At 40.9% G+C, this 15,610-nt stretch overlaps 1 protein-coding gene across 6 annotated transcripts in view; it reads right to left on the bottom strand.

The window, feature by feature from the left end:
- Nucleotides 1–15,610, bottom strand: part of SLC1A2 (solute carrier family 1 member 2) — a 167,095-nt gene that overhangs the window by 92,707 nt on the left and 58,778 nt on the right.

Genomic DNA, 15,610 nt, shown 5'->3' with positions numbered 1-15,610 from the left:
CTGCCTGTTTTGTACTTATCTTTTCCAGCAAGGAGTAGAAGTCCTATATGGTTAGAGACCTATGTTTGCAGTAGTTACGAACATGGGCTCAGAGACAGAGGGACCTAGGTACCAATCCCAGCTCCACCACTTAACAGCTAAGAAACTTTGGGTGAGTTTCTTCATGTCTCTGAGCCCCAGTTTTTCTCCTCCATGAAATGAAAGCACTGTATGAGATCACCCATACAAAGGGTGCAGTACAGTGGCACATGGTATATATTCAATACCTATCTGCTAAGATGTGCCAGGAAATGCCAGAGGCCCACTACTGGTTTTTAGAAAGTACAGACTAAAACTCAAACAACAAGAAGACCCTAGAGGCTGAGTGAGCTTCTGCCTTTAATTTTCTTGTTCCAATTACTTATTTACAGATGAAGAAACCTAAGCATTTTCTTATTCTGTCTTGTTTTCTCTTGTAGGATATGGGGGATGGAAGATGGTGTCAACATTTATTGAGAATCTGTATTAAGTCCAGCATGGAGTTAGGCATTGTCATAGAGTTTGCCTCTTTTAATCCTTGCAACAACCTCAAAAGGTACAAATGTTTACCCCCGATTAGGGTGAGAAGGTAAAGAAAGGCTAAGGTTGTGAATCTTGCCCAAGGTCATATAACTAACAACATGCAGAGCTGGGATTCAAACCCAGGTCTCTCCAATCACCGTATGCTGCTCCCTAGGTCCTGGTTTGAGCCAGACCTTAACCCCAGGTACCTGGGGATCCTTCCATAAAGACACACCAAGATAAGATTTTATCTCAGCTTTTAAATTTTGGACTCTAAAAAGCTTGGCTGATGCAACAAACCCTTTGATGAATACTTAAAGCTGCAGCTGCCCCATCAAGCCTGATTAGGAAGATGCCTGGGCTGAGACTGGACCTGCTTATTGGTCTGAACCCAGATCTCCTATCAGGCACTGAAGTGTCCTCAATTCATGGCCTGGAAAATGAAATGGAAGGAGCCTTAAGATTTCATTCTTTTGACTTCCCTAAACCTTAAATATACCTTCTCTCTGAGAGAACATACTAATACTAAAACTCACCAACATTTTTACTTCCTTTTAAAGATTATCTTAAAGAGTGAACCCATCTACCCACTATCTTCATCCAATGGAATCAGCTGACCCAGTCTTTGTTGAGGAAATTAATAAAAATAATATACTAATGATAGCTAACATTCATTGAGTACTTACTCTGAGTCAGGTACTATCTTCCAACAACCCAGTGAAATACATAATACCATTAGTCCCACTTTATAAATGAGAAAACTGAGGTTTAGAGGATTAGGTAGGCTAACCATGATCAGGCAACTGATTAGTGCCAGAGACAGAATCCAAGCCAGGAATATTTTACTTACGAGCCCATGCTCTTTTCTCTGCGTGATGCTCTCCCCAGCGAACTTCCCACTCCTTCTCTGCCTCCCAAAATGACCAGAACATCTCTGCTTTCCCAGACAGCATGTCAGTTTCTCCTGGGACCATGGAGTCTGTCTGAAGAACACTCCAGACCAGAGCACTTTCCTACTGACATGGACATGTGTTCTCCCAGACATCTCACCCCACTCAGCCCTGGTCCTCAGGAGGTTTATAAGCTAAAAACAGTCTGGTTTTCAAGTAATATTTAATGACCCCATCAGATACAATATCACTGGGAGTACATTGTATGTACATTTAAAAGGTAAGACAGAAAACTGTATACTGTATATATTCTCTGATCATTATTTTATTTTTATTTATTTATTTATTTTTTGAGACAGAGTCTTGCTCTGTTGCCCAGGCTGGAGTGCAGTGGCACAGTCTTGGCTCACTGCAACCTCCGTCTCCCAGGTTCAAGGGATTCTCCTGACTCAATCTCCTGAGTAACTGGGACTACAGGTGCGACCACCGTGCCCTGCTAATTTTTGTATTTTTAGTAGAGACGGAGTTTCAACATAGTGGCCAGGCTGGTCTCAAAATTCTGACCTCATGATCCGCCCACCTTGTTCTCCCAAATTGGTGGGATTACAGGCATGAGTCACCGCATCCGGCCCTGATCATAATTTTATAAACGTTGTACACTCCATCGAGAAAACAGTGGGCACAAAATGTTCCTAACGGCCGTCTGTGAATGATAAGATGATGGATGTGTTTTTACTTCCTTATTGCTTCTTTTATGTTTCCAACTTTCTACAGCAAAAATGAAGCCATTTTTATAATCAGAAACAAAAAGTTGCTAAACTAAGCTGATTGACCAAAAAGGAAAAAAAGTCCATATGACTCAGAGTAAAAACAAAGAACTACTTAATCTAGAAGAAACTTTGTTGGCACATGTTCCTTTTTCTTACTACTTACATACCATGCCCTGGTTATGAATGTCAACTTTCATCTAGTTCCACTTGGTTTTCCAGCCTGCTTCTGACGCTGAGCGAAGAATGTCAGTGTTGGGAGTGAATTACCTTAACACATCCATGGTACCTTTCCAGTCCAAGCCACAGCTTTCTGCAGAGGGAAGGTTTAATTACCAAAAGCTCTGTGACACAGTTAGCACTATTTTTGGCTGGCAGGAGGGGCAGGTTAGCTCTTTATCCATCCCTGCCTTGGCTGAGCCCCAGAGGTCACAGAGAGAGAGCAATTTTCACCGTCCCAGGGCCAAGCCCATCTTTCTAGAAGCCATTCCAGTGCTGCCTCCTGAGAAAGCAGCAAGGCCCCAGCTCCCTTCTGCAAAGGAGTGGCACAGTTTCTCCTCCTGATAGTCTCACCCCTGTCTAGAATTCCAAGCTGTCTCAGGGCATGCTCACTGCACCGAGAGAGATCGCTGCCCTTGTTTTGTAATATACCTTACTGGATACATTTCAGACAGTTAGGTTGAGATGGTTGGCAGTGAGCTCATGTATGGCTAAACTATACCATGTGAGAAATCAATGTGAACTCAAGGGACTGGGAATCAAGGAGCTGGGAGGAAAGAGGGGAGGTTTGAGCAGGAAGCAAGAAATCCTATCAACATGGTGGGGAAGCACGTGCCTGGGCAGCAGAGATGGCCAATGAAAACTCTCCCAGCTGGTAGCAGTGACCATAAGAGACCTCAGTATAAAAACGATGACAATAATAGCAATAATCATTTCAAGACTGACTTTGAATTTTGATATCTTATGTCCTTGCTTTTAAGATAGGCTTTAAAAATATATATATTTAACGTTTCTGAAATTGGGGTGCATATTATAGTCAATACCAACATTTATCTACTATGGTACATCTCTTTTTACTTGAAAACTATTATTCCATTGTGATTGCAATTTACAATTAAGGGTGACTTAGAATGGAGTGAACGTGGCTGTTTAGAAACCTTCTGATAGAGACAAATGGGGTTGGGCTGACATTCTCCTTTTCTTGTCTCTTGGATCTTAAGGTTTCCACTCCCCTAACCATTCATACAAATGCATAGAAGCAATGTCTCAGCTTCTCTTCTTCACCTAGCAGACTCCTGCTCATCCTTCCAATCTTGAATCAAATTTTGTTTCTTCCAGGAAGCCTCCCTGACCTAATTGAACAAGTCTAATTCCCCTATTGATCTGTGTGATTGATGGATGTGCATCATCCCCCACTAGGCTGTACCCTTATCGAGAACAGAACTGGACTTTTTTTTCTCACTGCTAAGTCATCCACTAAGAGCACAATAGGGTTTTCAGTAAATTTTTGCTGCATTAAAATATGTGAGTCTCTAATAGAGAGCTCGACTACAAATGATTAATTCCCACCTCAGATGATCAAAAGTTTCTTTCAATGATCCTTGGCAAATATCCCTAATAGCAAGGGTGGACATGAGCTAGACCTTCAGAAAAGCAGAAAGTTTTGTCACTTTTCTACCATCAACAGACCATGTTGATATTTAATTAATTGCATGTTAAATAGTATTGAGTCATTTATTATTATTTGTGCCTTTGTCCCACTGGCTCCCGGTGACTCCTTATGCCTATTTCAATTACAAGCCTAAGCCTCCCTTGAAAGGATGTTAAGTGAATAAAGAGTATGACCATAGCACTTAGTGCAATATTAATATACATTTAAACTTTAAGGAGGGAGGATTTCAACAGACAGCACTGTTAGAATGGTACTACTGGTTAAAAATCCTATAATCCTGGCAACTACTGAGAATAGTTTCAAGCCTAGAAGAGTCCCTAGAAACCCTTGGGTCTGATCATTTTACAGATAGAGGACAAAAACACAAATCTATTACCAAATAACAAAGGTATCCTATTAGTGGCACACTGGGACAAGAGACCTTCTGATATAAAAAGAAAATCTTAGCTGGGTGCAGTGACTCCTGTCTGAAATCCCAGGGCTTTTGGAGGCTGAGGAGAGAGGATTGGTTGGGACCAGGAGTTTGAGACCAGCCTGGTCAATATAACAAGACCCCGTCTCTCCAAAAAATTAAAAAAAATAAAAAATTAGCCAGGCATGGTGGTGCACACCTGGAGTACCCACTACCAGGAAGTCTGAAGAGGAGGAATTCCTTGAGTCCAGGAATTCCAGGCTGCAGTGGGCTAAGATTACACTACTGTACGCCAGCCTATGTGACAAAGCAAGACTGTGTTTCTTTAAAAATAAAAATAAAAAATAAAAAATCCTGAAATCAAAGGATCTGTGTTGGCCCACCTGTTCCAACGTTTCTTTTTTGCCCTAACCCAGTGGTTCTCAGCCAGGGGCAATTTTGTAATGTCTGGACACATTTTTGGTTGTCACTACTAGAGGAAGAGGTGCTGTTAGTAAGTAGAGGCCAGGGATGCTGCAAATCATCCCCCACAACAAAGAATTATTTTGCCCCAAATGGCAATAGGGCCAAGGTCACACCAGGAGATTATACCCCACACGTGTCTTGGAGGGTTGCACGCCCACAGAGCCTCGCTCACTGCTAGCACAGCAGTCTGAGATCCAACTGCAAGGTGGCAGCGAGGTTGGGGGAACAGCGCCCACCATTGCTGAAGCTTGAGTGTAAACAAAGCAGCCTGGAAGCTGGAACTGGGTGGAGCCCACCTCAGCTCAAGGAGGCCTCCTGCCTCTGTAGACTCCACCTCTGGGGACAAGGCATAGCCAAACAAAGGCAGCAGAAACCTCTTAAATGTCCCTGTCTGACAGCTTTGAAGAGAGTAGTGGTTCTCCCAGCACAGAGTTTGAGATCTGAGAACGGACAGACTGCCTCCTCAAGTGGGTCCCTGACCCCCAAGTAGCCTTACTGGGAGGCATCCCCCAGTAGGGGCAGATCAACACCTCACATGGCCGGGTACCCCTCTGAGACAAAGCTTCCAGAGAAACGATCAGGCAGCATCATTTACTGTTCAGCAATATTCACTGTTCTGTAGCCTCTGCTGCTGATACCCAGGCAAACAGGGTCTGGAGTGGATACCCAACAGACGTGCAGCTGAGGGTCCTGACTGTTAGAAGGAAAACTAACAAACAGAAAGGACATCCACACCAAAACCCCATCTGTACATCACCATCGTCAAAGTCTAAAGGTAAATAAAACCACAAAGATGGGGACAAAACAGAGCAGAAAAGTTGAAAATTCTAAAAATCAGAGTGCCTCTCCCACTCCAAAGGAATGCAGCTCCTCACCAGCAATGGAACAAAGCTGGACGGAGAATGACTTTGACCAGTTGAGAGAAGAAGGCTTCAGATGACCAAACTTCTCTGAGCTAAAGGAGGAAGTTCGAACCCATTGCAAAGAAGCTAAAAACCTTGAAAAAATATGAGATAAATGGCTAACTAGAATAACCAGTGTAGAGAAGTCCTTAAATAACTTGATGGAGCTGAAAACCATGGCACAAGAACTACGTGACGAATGCACAAGCTTCAGTAGCCGATTTAATCAACTGGAAGAAAGGATATCAGTGATTGAAGATCAAATGAATGAAATGAAGCGAGAAGAGAAGTGTAGAGAAAAAAGAGTAAAAAGAAATGAACAAAGCCCCCAAGAAATATGGGACTATGTGAAAAGACCAAATCTACATCTGATTGGTGTGCCTGAAAGTGATGGGGAGAATGGAACCAAGTTGGAAAACACTCTTCAGGATATTATCCAGGAGAACTTCCTCAACCTAGCAAGGCAGGCCAACATTCAAATTCAAGAAATACAGAGAACACCACAAAGATACTCCTCGAGAAGAGCAACTCCAAGACACATAATTGTCAGATTCACCAAAGTTGAAATGAAGGAAAAAATGTTAAGGGCGGCCAGAGAGAAAGGTCCGGTTACACACAAAGGCAAGCCCGTCAGACTAACAGCAGATCTCTCAGCAGAAAGTCTACAAGCCAGAAGAGAGTCGGGGCCAATATTTAACTTCTAAAAGAAAAGAATTTTCAACCCAGAATTTCATATCCAGTTAAACTAAGCTTCATAAGTGAAGGAGAAATAAAATCCTTTACAGACAAGCAAATGCTGAGAGATTTTGTCACCACCAGGCCTGCCCTACAAGAGCTCCTGAAGGAAGCACTAAACATGGAAAGGAACAAGCGGTACCAGCCACTGCAACACCATGCCAAAATGTAAAGAGTATCAATGCTAGGAAGAATCTGCATCAACTAACGAGCAAAAGAACCAGCTAACATCATAATGATAGGATCAGATTCACATATAACAATATTAACCTTAAATGTAAATGGGCTAAATGCTCCAATTAAAAGTCACAGAAGGGCAAATTGGATAAAGAGTCAAGACCCATCAGTGTGCTGTCTTCAGGAGACCCATCTCACGTGCAGAGACACACATAGGCTTACAATAAAGGGATGGAGGAAGATCTGCCAAGCAAATGGAAAACAAAAAAGGCAGGGGTCGAAATCCTAGTCTCTGACAAAACAGACTTTAAACCAACAAAGATCAAAAGAGACAAAGAAGGCCATTACATAATGGTAAAGGGATCAATTCAACAAGAAGAGCTAACTATCCTAAATATATATGCACCCAATACAGGAGCACCCAGATTCATAAAGCAAGTCCTTAGAGACCTACAAAGAGACTTAGACTCCCACACAACAATAATGGGAGACTTAACACCCCACTGTCAACATTAGACAGATCAATGAGACAGAAAGTTAAAAAGGATACCCAGGAATTGAACTCAGTTCTGCACCAAGTGGACTTAATAGACATCTACAGAACTCTCCACCCCAAATCAACAGAATACACATTCTTCTCAGCACCACATCACATTTATTCCACAATTGACCACATTATTGGAAGTAAAGCACTACTCAGCAAATGCAAAAGAACAGAAATTATAACAAACTGTCTCTCAGACCACAGTGTAATCGAACTAGAACTCAGGATTAAGAAACTCACTCAAAACTCAACTACATGGAAACTGAACAATCTGCTCCCAAATGACTACTGAGTACATAATGAAATGAAGGCAGAAATAAAGATGTTCTTTGAAACCAATGAGAACAAAGATACAACATACCAGAATCTCTGGGACACATTTAAAGCAGTGTGTAGAGGGAAATTTATAGCACTAAATGCCCACAGGAGAAAGCAGTAAAGATCTAAAAATGACACCCTAACATCACAATTAAAAGAACTAGAGAAGCAAAAGCAAACACATTCAAAAACTAGCAGAAGGCAACAAATAACTAAGATCAGAGCAGAAGTGAAGGAGATAGAGACACAAAAAAACCCTTCAAAAAATCAATGTATCCAAGAGCTGGGTTTTTTGAAAAGAACAACAAAATTGATAGACTGCTAGCAAGACTAATAGAGAGAAGAATCAAATAGACACAATAAAAAATGATAAAGGGGATATCACCACCGATCCCACAGAAATACAAAATACCATCAGAGAATACTATAAACACCTCTACACAAATAAACTAGAAATTCTATAAGAAATGGATAAATTCCTGGACACATATACCCTCCCAAGACTAAACCAGGAAGAAATCTAATCCCTGAATAGACAAATAACAGGTTCTGAAATTGAGGCAATAATTAATAGCCTACCAACCAAAAAATTCCAGGACCACACGGAATCACAGCCGAATTCTACCAGAGGTACAAGGAGGAGCTGCTACCATTCCTTCTGAAACTATTCCAATCAATAGAAAAAGAGGGAATCCTCCCTACTCATTTTATGAGGCCACCATCATCCGGATACCAAAGCATGGTAGAGACACAACAAAAGAAGAGAATTTTAGACCAATATCCCTGATGAACTTCAGTACAAAAATCCTTAATAAAATACTGGCAAACCAAATCTGGCAGCACATCAAAAAGCTTATCCACCATGATCAAGTGGGCTTCATCCCTGGGATGCAAGGCTGGTTCAACATACACAAATCAATAAACGTAATCTAGCATATAAACAGAACCAAAGACAAAAACCACATGATTATCTCAATAGATGCAGAAAAGGCCTTTGACAGAATTCAGCATTCCTTCATGCTAAAAACTCTCAATAAATTAGGTTTTTATGGGACGTATCTCAAAATAGTAAGAGCTATTTATGACAAACCCACAGCCAATATCATACTGAATGGGCAAAAACTGGAAGCATTCCCTTTGAAAACTGGCACAAGACAGGGATGCCCTCACTCACCACTCCTATTCAACATAGTGTTGGAAGTTCTGGCCAGGGAAATCAGGCAAGAGAAAGAAATAAAGGATATTCAGTTCAGAAAAGAGGAAGTCAAATCGTCCCTGTTTGCAGATGACATGACTGTATATTTAGAAAACCCCATCGTCTCAGCCCAAAATATCTTTAAGCTGATAAGTAACTTCAGCAAAGTCTCAGGATACAAAATCAATGTGCAAAAATCACAAGCATTCTTATACACCAATAACAGACAAACAGAGAGCCAAATCATGAATGAACTCCCATTCACAATTGCTTCAAAGAGAATAAAATACCTAAGAATCCAACTTACAAGGGATGTGAAGGACCTCTTCAAGGAGAACTACAAACCACTGCTCAACAAAATAAAAGAGGACACAAACAAGTGGAAGAACATTCCATGCTCATGGATAGGAAGAATAATATCGTGAAAATGGCCATACTGCCCAAGGTAATTTATAGATTCAGTGTCATCACCATCAAGCTACCAATGACTTTCTTCACAGAATTGGGGGAAAAACTACTTTAAAGTTCATATGGAACCAAAAAAGAGCCCTCAATGCCAAGATAATCCTAAGCAAAAAGAACAAAGCTGGAGGCATCATGCTACCTGACTTCAAACTATACTACAAGGCTACAGTAACCAAAACAGCATGGTATTGGTACCAAAACAGATATATAGACCAATGCAACAGAACAGAGCCCTTAGAAATAATACCACACATCTATAACCATCTGATCTTTGAAAAACTTGACAAAAACAAGAAATGGGGAAAGGATTCCCTATTTAATAAATGGTGCTGGGAAAATTGGCTAGCCATACGTAGAAAGCTGAAACTGGATCCCTTCCTTACACCTTATATAAAAATTAATTGAAGATGGACTAAAGACTTAAATGTTAGACCTTAAACCATAAAAACCCTAGAAGAAAACCTAGGCAATACCATTCAGGACATAGGCATGGGCAAGGACTTCATGTCTAAAATGCCAAAAGCAATTGCAACAAAAGCCAAAATTGACAAATGGAATCTAATTAAACTAAAGAGCTTCTGCACAGCAAAATAAACTACCATCAGAGTGAACAGGCAACCTACAGAATGGGAGAAAATTTTTGCAATCTACTTATCTGGCAAAGGGCTAATATCCAGAATCCACAAAGAACTCAAACACATTTACAAGAAAAAAACAAACAACCCCATCAAAAAGTGGCCAAAGAATATGAACAGACACTTCTCAAAAGAAGATATTTATGCAGCCAACAGACACATGAAAAAATGCTCATCATCACTGGCCTTCAGAGAAATGCAAATCAAAACCACAATGAGATACCATCTCACACCAGATAGAATGGCAATCATTAAAAAGTCAGGAAACAACAGGTGCTGGAGAGGATGTGGAGAAATAGGAACACTTTTACACTGTTGGTGGGACTGTAAACTAGTTCAATCATTGTGGAAGACTGTGTGGTGATTCCTCAAGGATTTAGAACTAGAAATACCATTTGACCCAGCCATCCCATTATTGGATATATACCCAAAGGATTATAAATCATGCTGATAAAAAGACACATGCACATGTATGTTTATTGCAGCACTATTTGCAATAGCAAAGACTTGGAACCAACCCAAATGTCCATCAGTGATAGACTGTATGAAGAAAATGTGGCACATATACACCATGGAATACTATGCATCCACAAAAAAGATGAGTTCATGTCCTTTGTAGGGACACGGATGAAGCTGGAAACCGTCATTCTGTGCAAACTATCACAAGAACAAAAAACTAAACACTGCATGTTCTCACTCATAGGTGGGAACTGAACAATGAGAACACTTGGACACAGGAAGGGGAACATCACACACCGGGGCCTGTCATGGGGTGGGAGGACAGGGGAGGGATAGCATTAGGAGATATGCCTAATGTAAATGAGGAGCTGATGGGTGCAGCACACCAACATGGCACATGTATACATATGTAACAAACCTGCACATTGTGCACATGTACCCTAGAACTTAAAGTATAGTTTTAAAAAAATAGGGCCAAGGTCGAGAAACCCTATCCCAACAGATGTCAGTGAGGCAGAAGGAGCCAGCCATGGGCAATTCCTCACACTTTTCACCCCCAGCCGCCCCCACACCCGTCACCCAAGAACACATCTGAGACTTTGCACCGCATACTGAAATATGTGCCTACTCTCACGTGGACACAAATAGATACCAGAAGCCTGGCCCAGCCCCAACAGAAACATGACACATCTTCCACGAGCAGCAAAATCTTCCTGAATTTCCTCAACTCTAATTATACATTTTCCCATATTTCAAGTTTTCTGAAAATAGAATGTGTCTCATAATGAATGTAGTTTCCCTTATCCCAATGCTGTTATAAAATCAATAGAAACTCCTATAAATGATTACATTTATAAGAAAGTTACAAAGAAACATGGTAGTTTAAACCATAATGTTTACACAGAAATACAAACAAACAATAGAGCATGATGTAAAAATTTGCTTGGTTTCCAAGGATAAAACACAAGGTTTCAAAGAATTTTTCCCCTGTGGCAGGCCCCTTTGGCCAATGTGAGTTCAAACTCTTCCACCTTGTTGGTAGAGAGACCTAAAGCATTATAGAGTTTACTCTCAGGATGAAAAAAGGCCAAAGGTAAGAGGGTCTGTGAATGAGACCAACCATGGTGAGCTCACTTTCAGAATCTTAGCATCAGAGAGACCTGATCTCCCTCCTCCCAACCTTCACACCCTCCTCCTGCATCTTCACTCCAATAATCCTATATGGCTTTTTTTCTGTATTTTTCCATAATTCACACCATTTCAGATGATTAGCACTTGTGAGTGTACTGGAGCTAACTGGGAAAGAAAGCATCCATAGGTCGTGCCTGCTGACTGCCTTGTTTCGCTGCATGTCTGCGCAAAACAGCAGGAAGTGGTCAATGCACCAGCTGTAGAGGGAGTGAGGCCAATTATAGATCCAGTCTTAACATCTTAGCTGGCTGGGCATGGTGGCTCACACGTGTAATCCCAGCACTTTGGGAGGCCGAGGTAGGCGGATCACTTGAGGACAGGAGTTCGAGACCAGCTTGGTCAACATAGTGAAACCCCTTCTCTACTAAAAATACAAAAATTACCTGGGCATGGTGGTGTGTGTCTATAATCCCAGCTACTCGGGAGGCCGAAGCAGGAGAATCGCTTGATTCTCCAGGAGGCAGAGGTTGTAGTGAGCCAAGATCATGCCACTGCACTCCAGCCTGGGCAATAGAGCAAGACTCCATCTCATGTCAAAAAAAACAGTCTTAGCTGACGGTCTCCTTGAACAAGTTAGGTAACTCTGTAAGCCTTGGTTTTCTCATATGTAATGCACAGCAGATGGATAACAACACTGTCCACTACAGAGCTGTTTTTTCTCTTTAGTTACAAACAAAATAATTATGTGAAATAATTATGTGAAATAAATGGTATATAGCCAACTGCCCATGAAAGCTGGTATGGCCTTCTGAGCAGGTTATAAGATGTCTAGCAGTAATGATTCTAAAGATTCTATAGCTTTGTACTTAGATACACTTTGAGAGTTCCTGAATGAATTGAATACCATCAAATACACCTAGACTGGGGGACCCCATGATGTTTTTTTCCAGATTCATCTTCACAAACTTATAATCAACCCATACAATAGCCCTAATTGATTTTGAACAGTGATGTTATGGGCAGGTGTGTGTTTGTTCTATAAAATTTCTGGGAATAAAATCCTTCACCTCATTGGTGTTCCCAGATGGTAGAAAGACTTAGTTGAAAATCTGCTAATGTTCCTGGGCACCTCTGACCATGCGTCATGGCACTGCACTTGCTCAGGTGGCTAAGACTCAAGGCAACTCCCAGCACTCCCCTAGAACGCTGGGCAGAAGGCCCTTGGTTGCAACGTAGGCAAAAATGGGGTGCATTCCAAGACACCTTCTTTTTGTCAAGAATATAACGTATCTTTTCTCTGGGGCAGCAAACTTCAAGGATCCTTCTCAGACATTTGAAATTATTTCTGAGGGTCTAGAATATTCCTTTGCTCTTGTCGTTTAGGCTTGTCTTGAAACAGACTCAGTAGGTGAATGGCATTGACAAATGTAAAATCTCTGACAATTTAGAGAGAATATTAAGAAAAATGAGGGAAATGAGAATAAAAGCAATCCTTATTCTTTCAAATATAAAGTCTTGATGTGAATTTTATTACATAAAAATGTAAAACTAATGTTCTGATAACACATTATTTAAGTATTATTATTTCTGGCAATAATTAACTTTTTACTCATTGAATTTGCTCATTTTTATGGCAAGCATTGTATCTCTTATTATAAAAAAGTAAGAGCTTTTAGGCCGGGTGCAGTGGCTCACCCCTGTAATCCCAGTATGTTGGGAGGTCGAGGTGGGCGGACCACGAGGTCAGGAGATTCAGACCATCCTGACTAACATGGTGAAACCCCATCCCTACTAAAACTACAAAAAAAAAAAAAAAAAAATTTAGCTGGGCGTGGTGGCACATGCCTGTAATCCCAGCTACTCAGGAGGCTGAGGCAGGAGAATTGCTTGAACCCAGCAGGCAGAGGTTGTAGTGAGCCGAGATCATGCCACTGCACTCCAGCCTGGGCAACTGAACAAGACTCCATCTCAAAAAAAAAAAAAAAAAAAGGTAAGAGTTTTTAAAAGTAAATTCAAATCCATTAATTTTAGATCTCTATTAAAGGCAGAAAATCTAAATCAATGACTTAAATTAGACAGGAGTAGGGCTTTGTACAAACAAGTACATTCGGAAAACATGGGTAGCAGTATGAATCAGGCTTAATCTTTCTCAAAATGGGTAAAAAGCATTATAAATCTGTTTATGTTCATGAACTCAGTAACTTCATTTTGGGAATATGGTGCCTGGAACAATCTCTAAGTAAAATAAATGCAATACAAAGAGGGTCATTTGCAGCACTATTTATAAAATAAGAAAACTGGAAACGACCAAGTCCAATTCCTGCAAAATACTTATGCAAATGACACCACAGCAATAGTGAACTCTAACAGATAAAATATAGAATTCCTTACCCATATTCTCATATGGCAACCTACTGCATGTACATAAAGCTGGGCATAGTCAGGTCCTATATATTGTCACACAACATAAGAGTGACCATTAGGACAAAAACCAAGGCTAGAAAAGAATTTACAATAATAATTTTATAGGATATTAAAACGGTTTAAGTTCTTTTTCTTAAAAAAGGCAGGGGAAAAGCAGGTGCTGTGGCTCATGCCTGTAATCCCAGTGCTTTGGGGGGCCGAGGTGGGCAGATCACCAGGTAAAGAGATTGAGACCATCCTGGCCAACATGGTAAAACCCCGTCTCTACTAAAAATACAAAAATTAGCTGGGTGTGGTGGCAGGTGCCTGTAGTCCCACCTACTTGGCAGGCTAAGGCAGGAGAATCACTTGAACCGGAGAGGCGAAGGTTGCAGTGAGCCGAGATTGCGCCACTGCACTCCAGCCTGGCAACAGAGCAAGATTCTGTCTCAAAAAAAAAGAGGGGAGAGTGGCAGCCTAGAAAACAGACGTAAAGTACGTAACATAATCTCAAATACGTATTGATGTATGTTATGACTAGAAGGGAATACAACATTTCAACAGTGATTATCTCTAGTTGAAGAAATTGCAGGTGATTTTTCCCTTCTGCGTACATTTACGTTTTAATACTTCTCTGCAATGAGCATGTAGAACTTCTATGATCATAATATTAATCACCTTTTTAAAACTGAAACTATAAACAAATGAACTTGAAGGAATTCATTTTAAACAGTAAGGAGAGGCCGGGCGCGGTGGCTCAAGCCTGTAATCCCAGCACTTTGGGAGGCCGAGACGGGCGGATCACGAGGTCAGGAGATCGAGACCATCCTGGCTAACACAGTGAAACCCCGTCTCTACTAAAAAATACAAAAAACTAGCCGGGCGAGGTGGCGGGCGCCTGTAGTCCCAGCTACTCGGGAGGCTGAGGCAGGAGAATGGCGTAAACCCGGGAGGCGGAGCTTGCAGTGAGCCGAGATCCGGCCACTGCGCTCCAGCCTGGGCGACAGAGCAAGACTCTGTCTCAAAAAAAAAAAAAAATAAATAATAAAAATAAAAAATAAATAAACAGTAAGGAGAAATAGGCCAAAATGTGAACAGAATAAGTAATTTATATTATTGTAGCAAGGAAAATTATCAGGTTCTTCACAACTTTGTATCATCCACATTGCCAAGCAAATACAGAAAGCCCTTGCTCAAATCCAATTTTTCCAGACTTTCTTGATGTTTTCTGGTTTCCTGAGTAACTTCTCTTTGCAATTTCTGTTTCATTTGACTTCTTTATTTTTTTTTTAATCATCATCTTGAACTTCTGAAAAGAGAAACTAACATGTGAAAGAATAGAGTACTGAATATTGTCCCACTTCTGGTAAACCCTAAAGCTGCACCCAGAACCTAGTGAACACTGAAAAATGTGTTGAGAGAATAAAGAAGTACTAACCACTTTTTTCCAATAATGGAAGAAAAGAGTAATTTGAAGGAATAAATAAATAGCAAGTAGGAGGCGGTGGTCATTGTCACACCCACACTCTATGTTGCAAGAGGAAAGAGAAATACTTAACAAGCACCCAGAGTGTAACATGGGACCAAATATCTTATGCATTTAGTACTATTAAAAAATACCTTTTTCACCACAAAAGCCAGACCTGCTAATTCTCTCACCAAATACAGGCAGCAGTGCAACATCGCTGACACTTTTGCTTTAGACTTTTGGACCCAAGAGCTTTGACAGCAGGGTAAACTGCTTGACAATAAAATCTTAATTAAAGTCGCTTGCACTTGCAAGTGGAAATACAGCTATCACACAACAGATCACACAACAGGGAAATGGCACAGCTAGAATTCTAGAATTTTCGTTTGTGTCAATTTCTTCACAGTGATGGCTGAAAACACTAACACTAGA

The sequence above is a fragment of the Macaca mulatta genome, chromosome 14, assembly GCF_049350105.2.
Source record: "Macaca mulatta isolate MMU2019108-1 chromosome 14, T2T-MMU8v2.0, whole genome shotgun sequence".
NCBI lineage: Eukaryota > Metazoa > Chordata > Mammalia > Primates > Cercopithecidae > Macaca > Macaca mulatta.
Note: the sequence above shows the minus strand (reverse complement) of the source record. Positions and strands in the feature narration are given on the sequence as shown.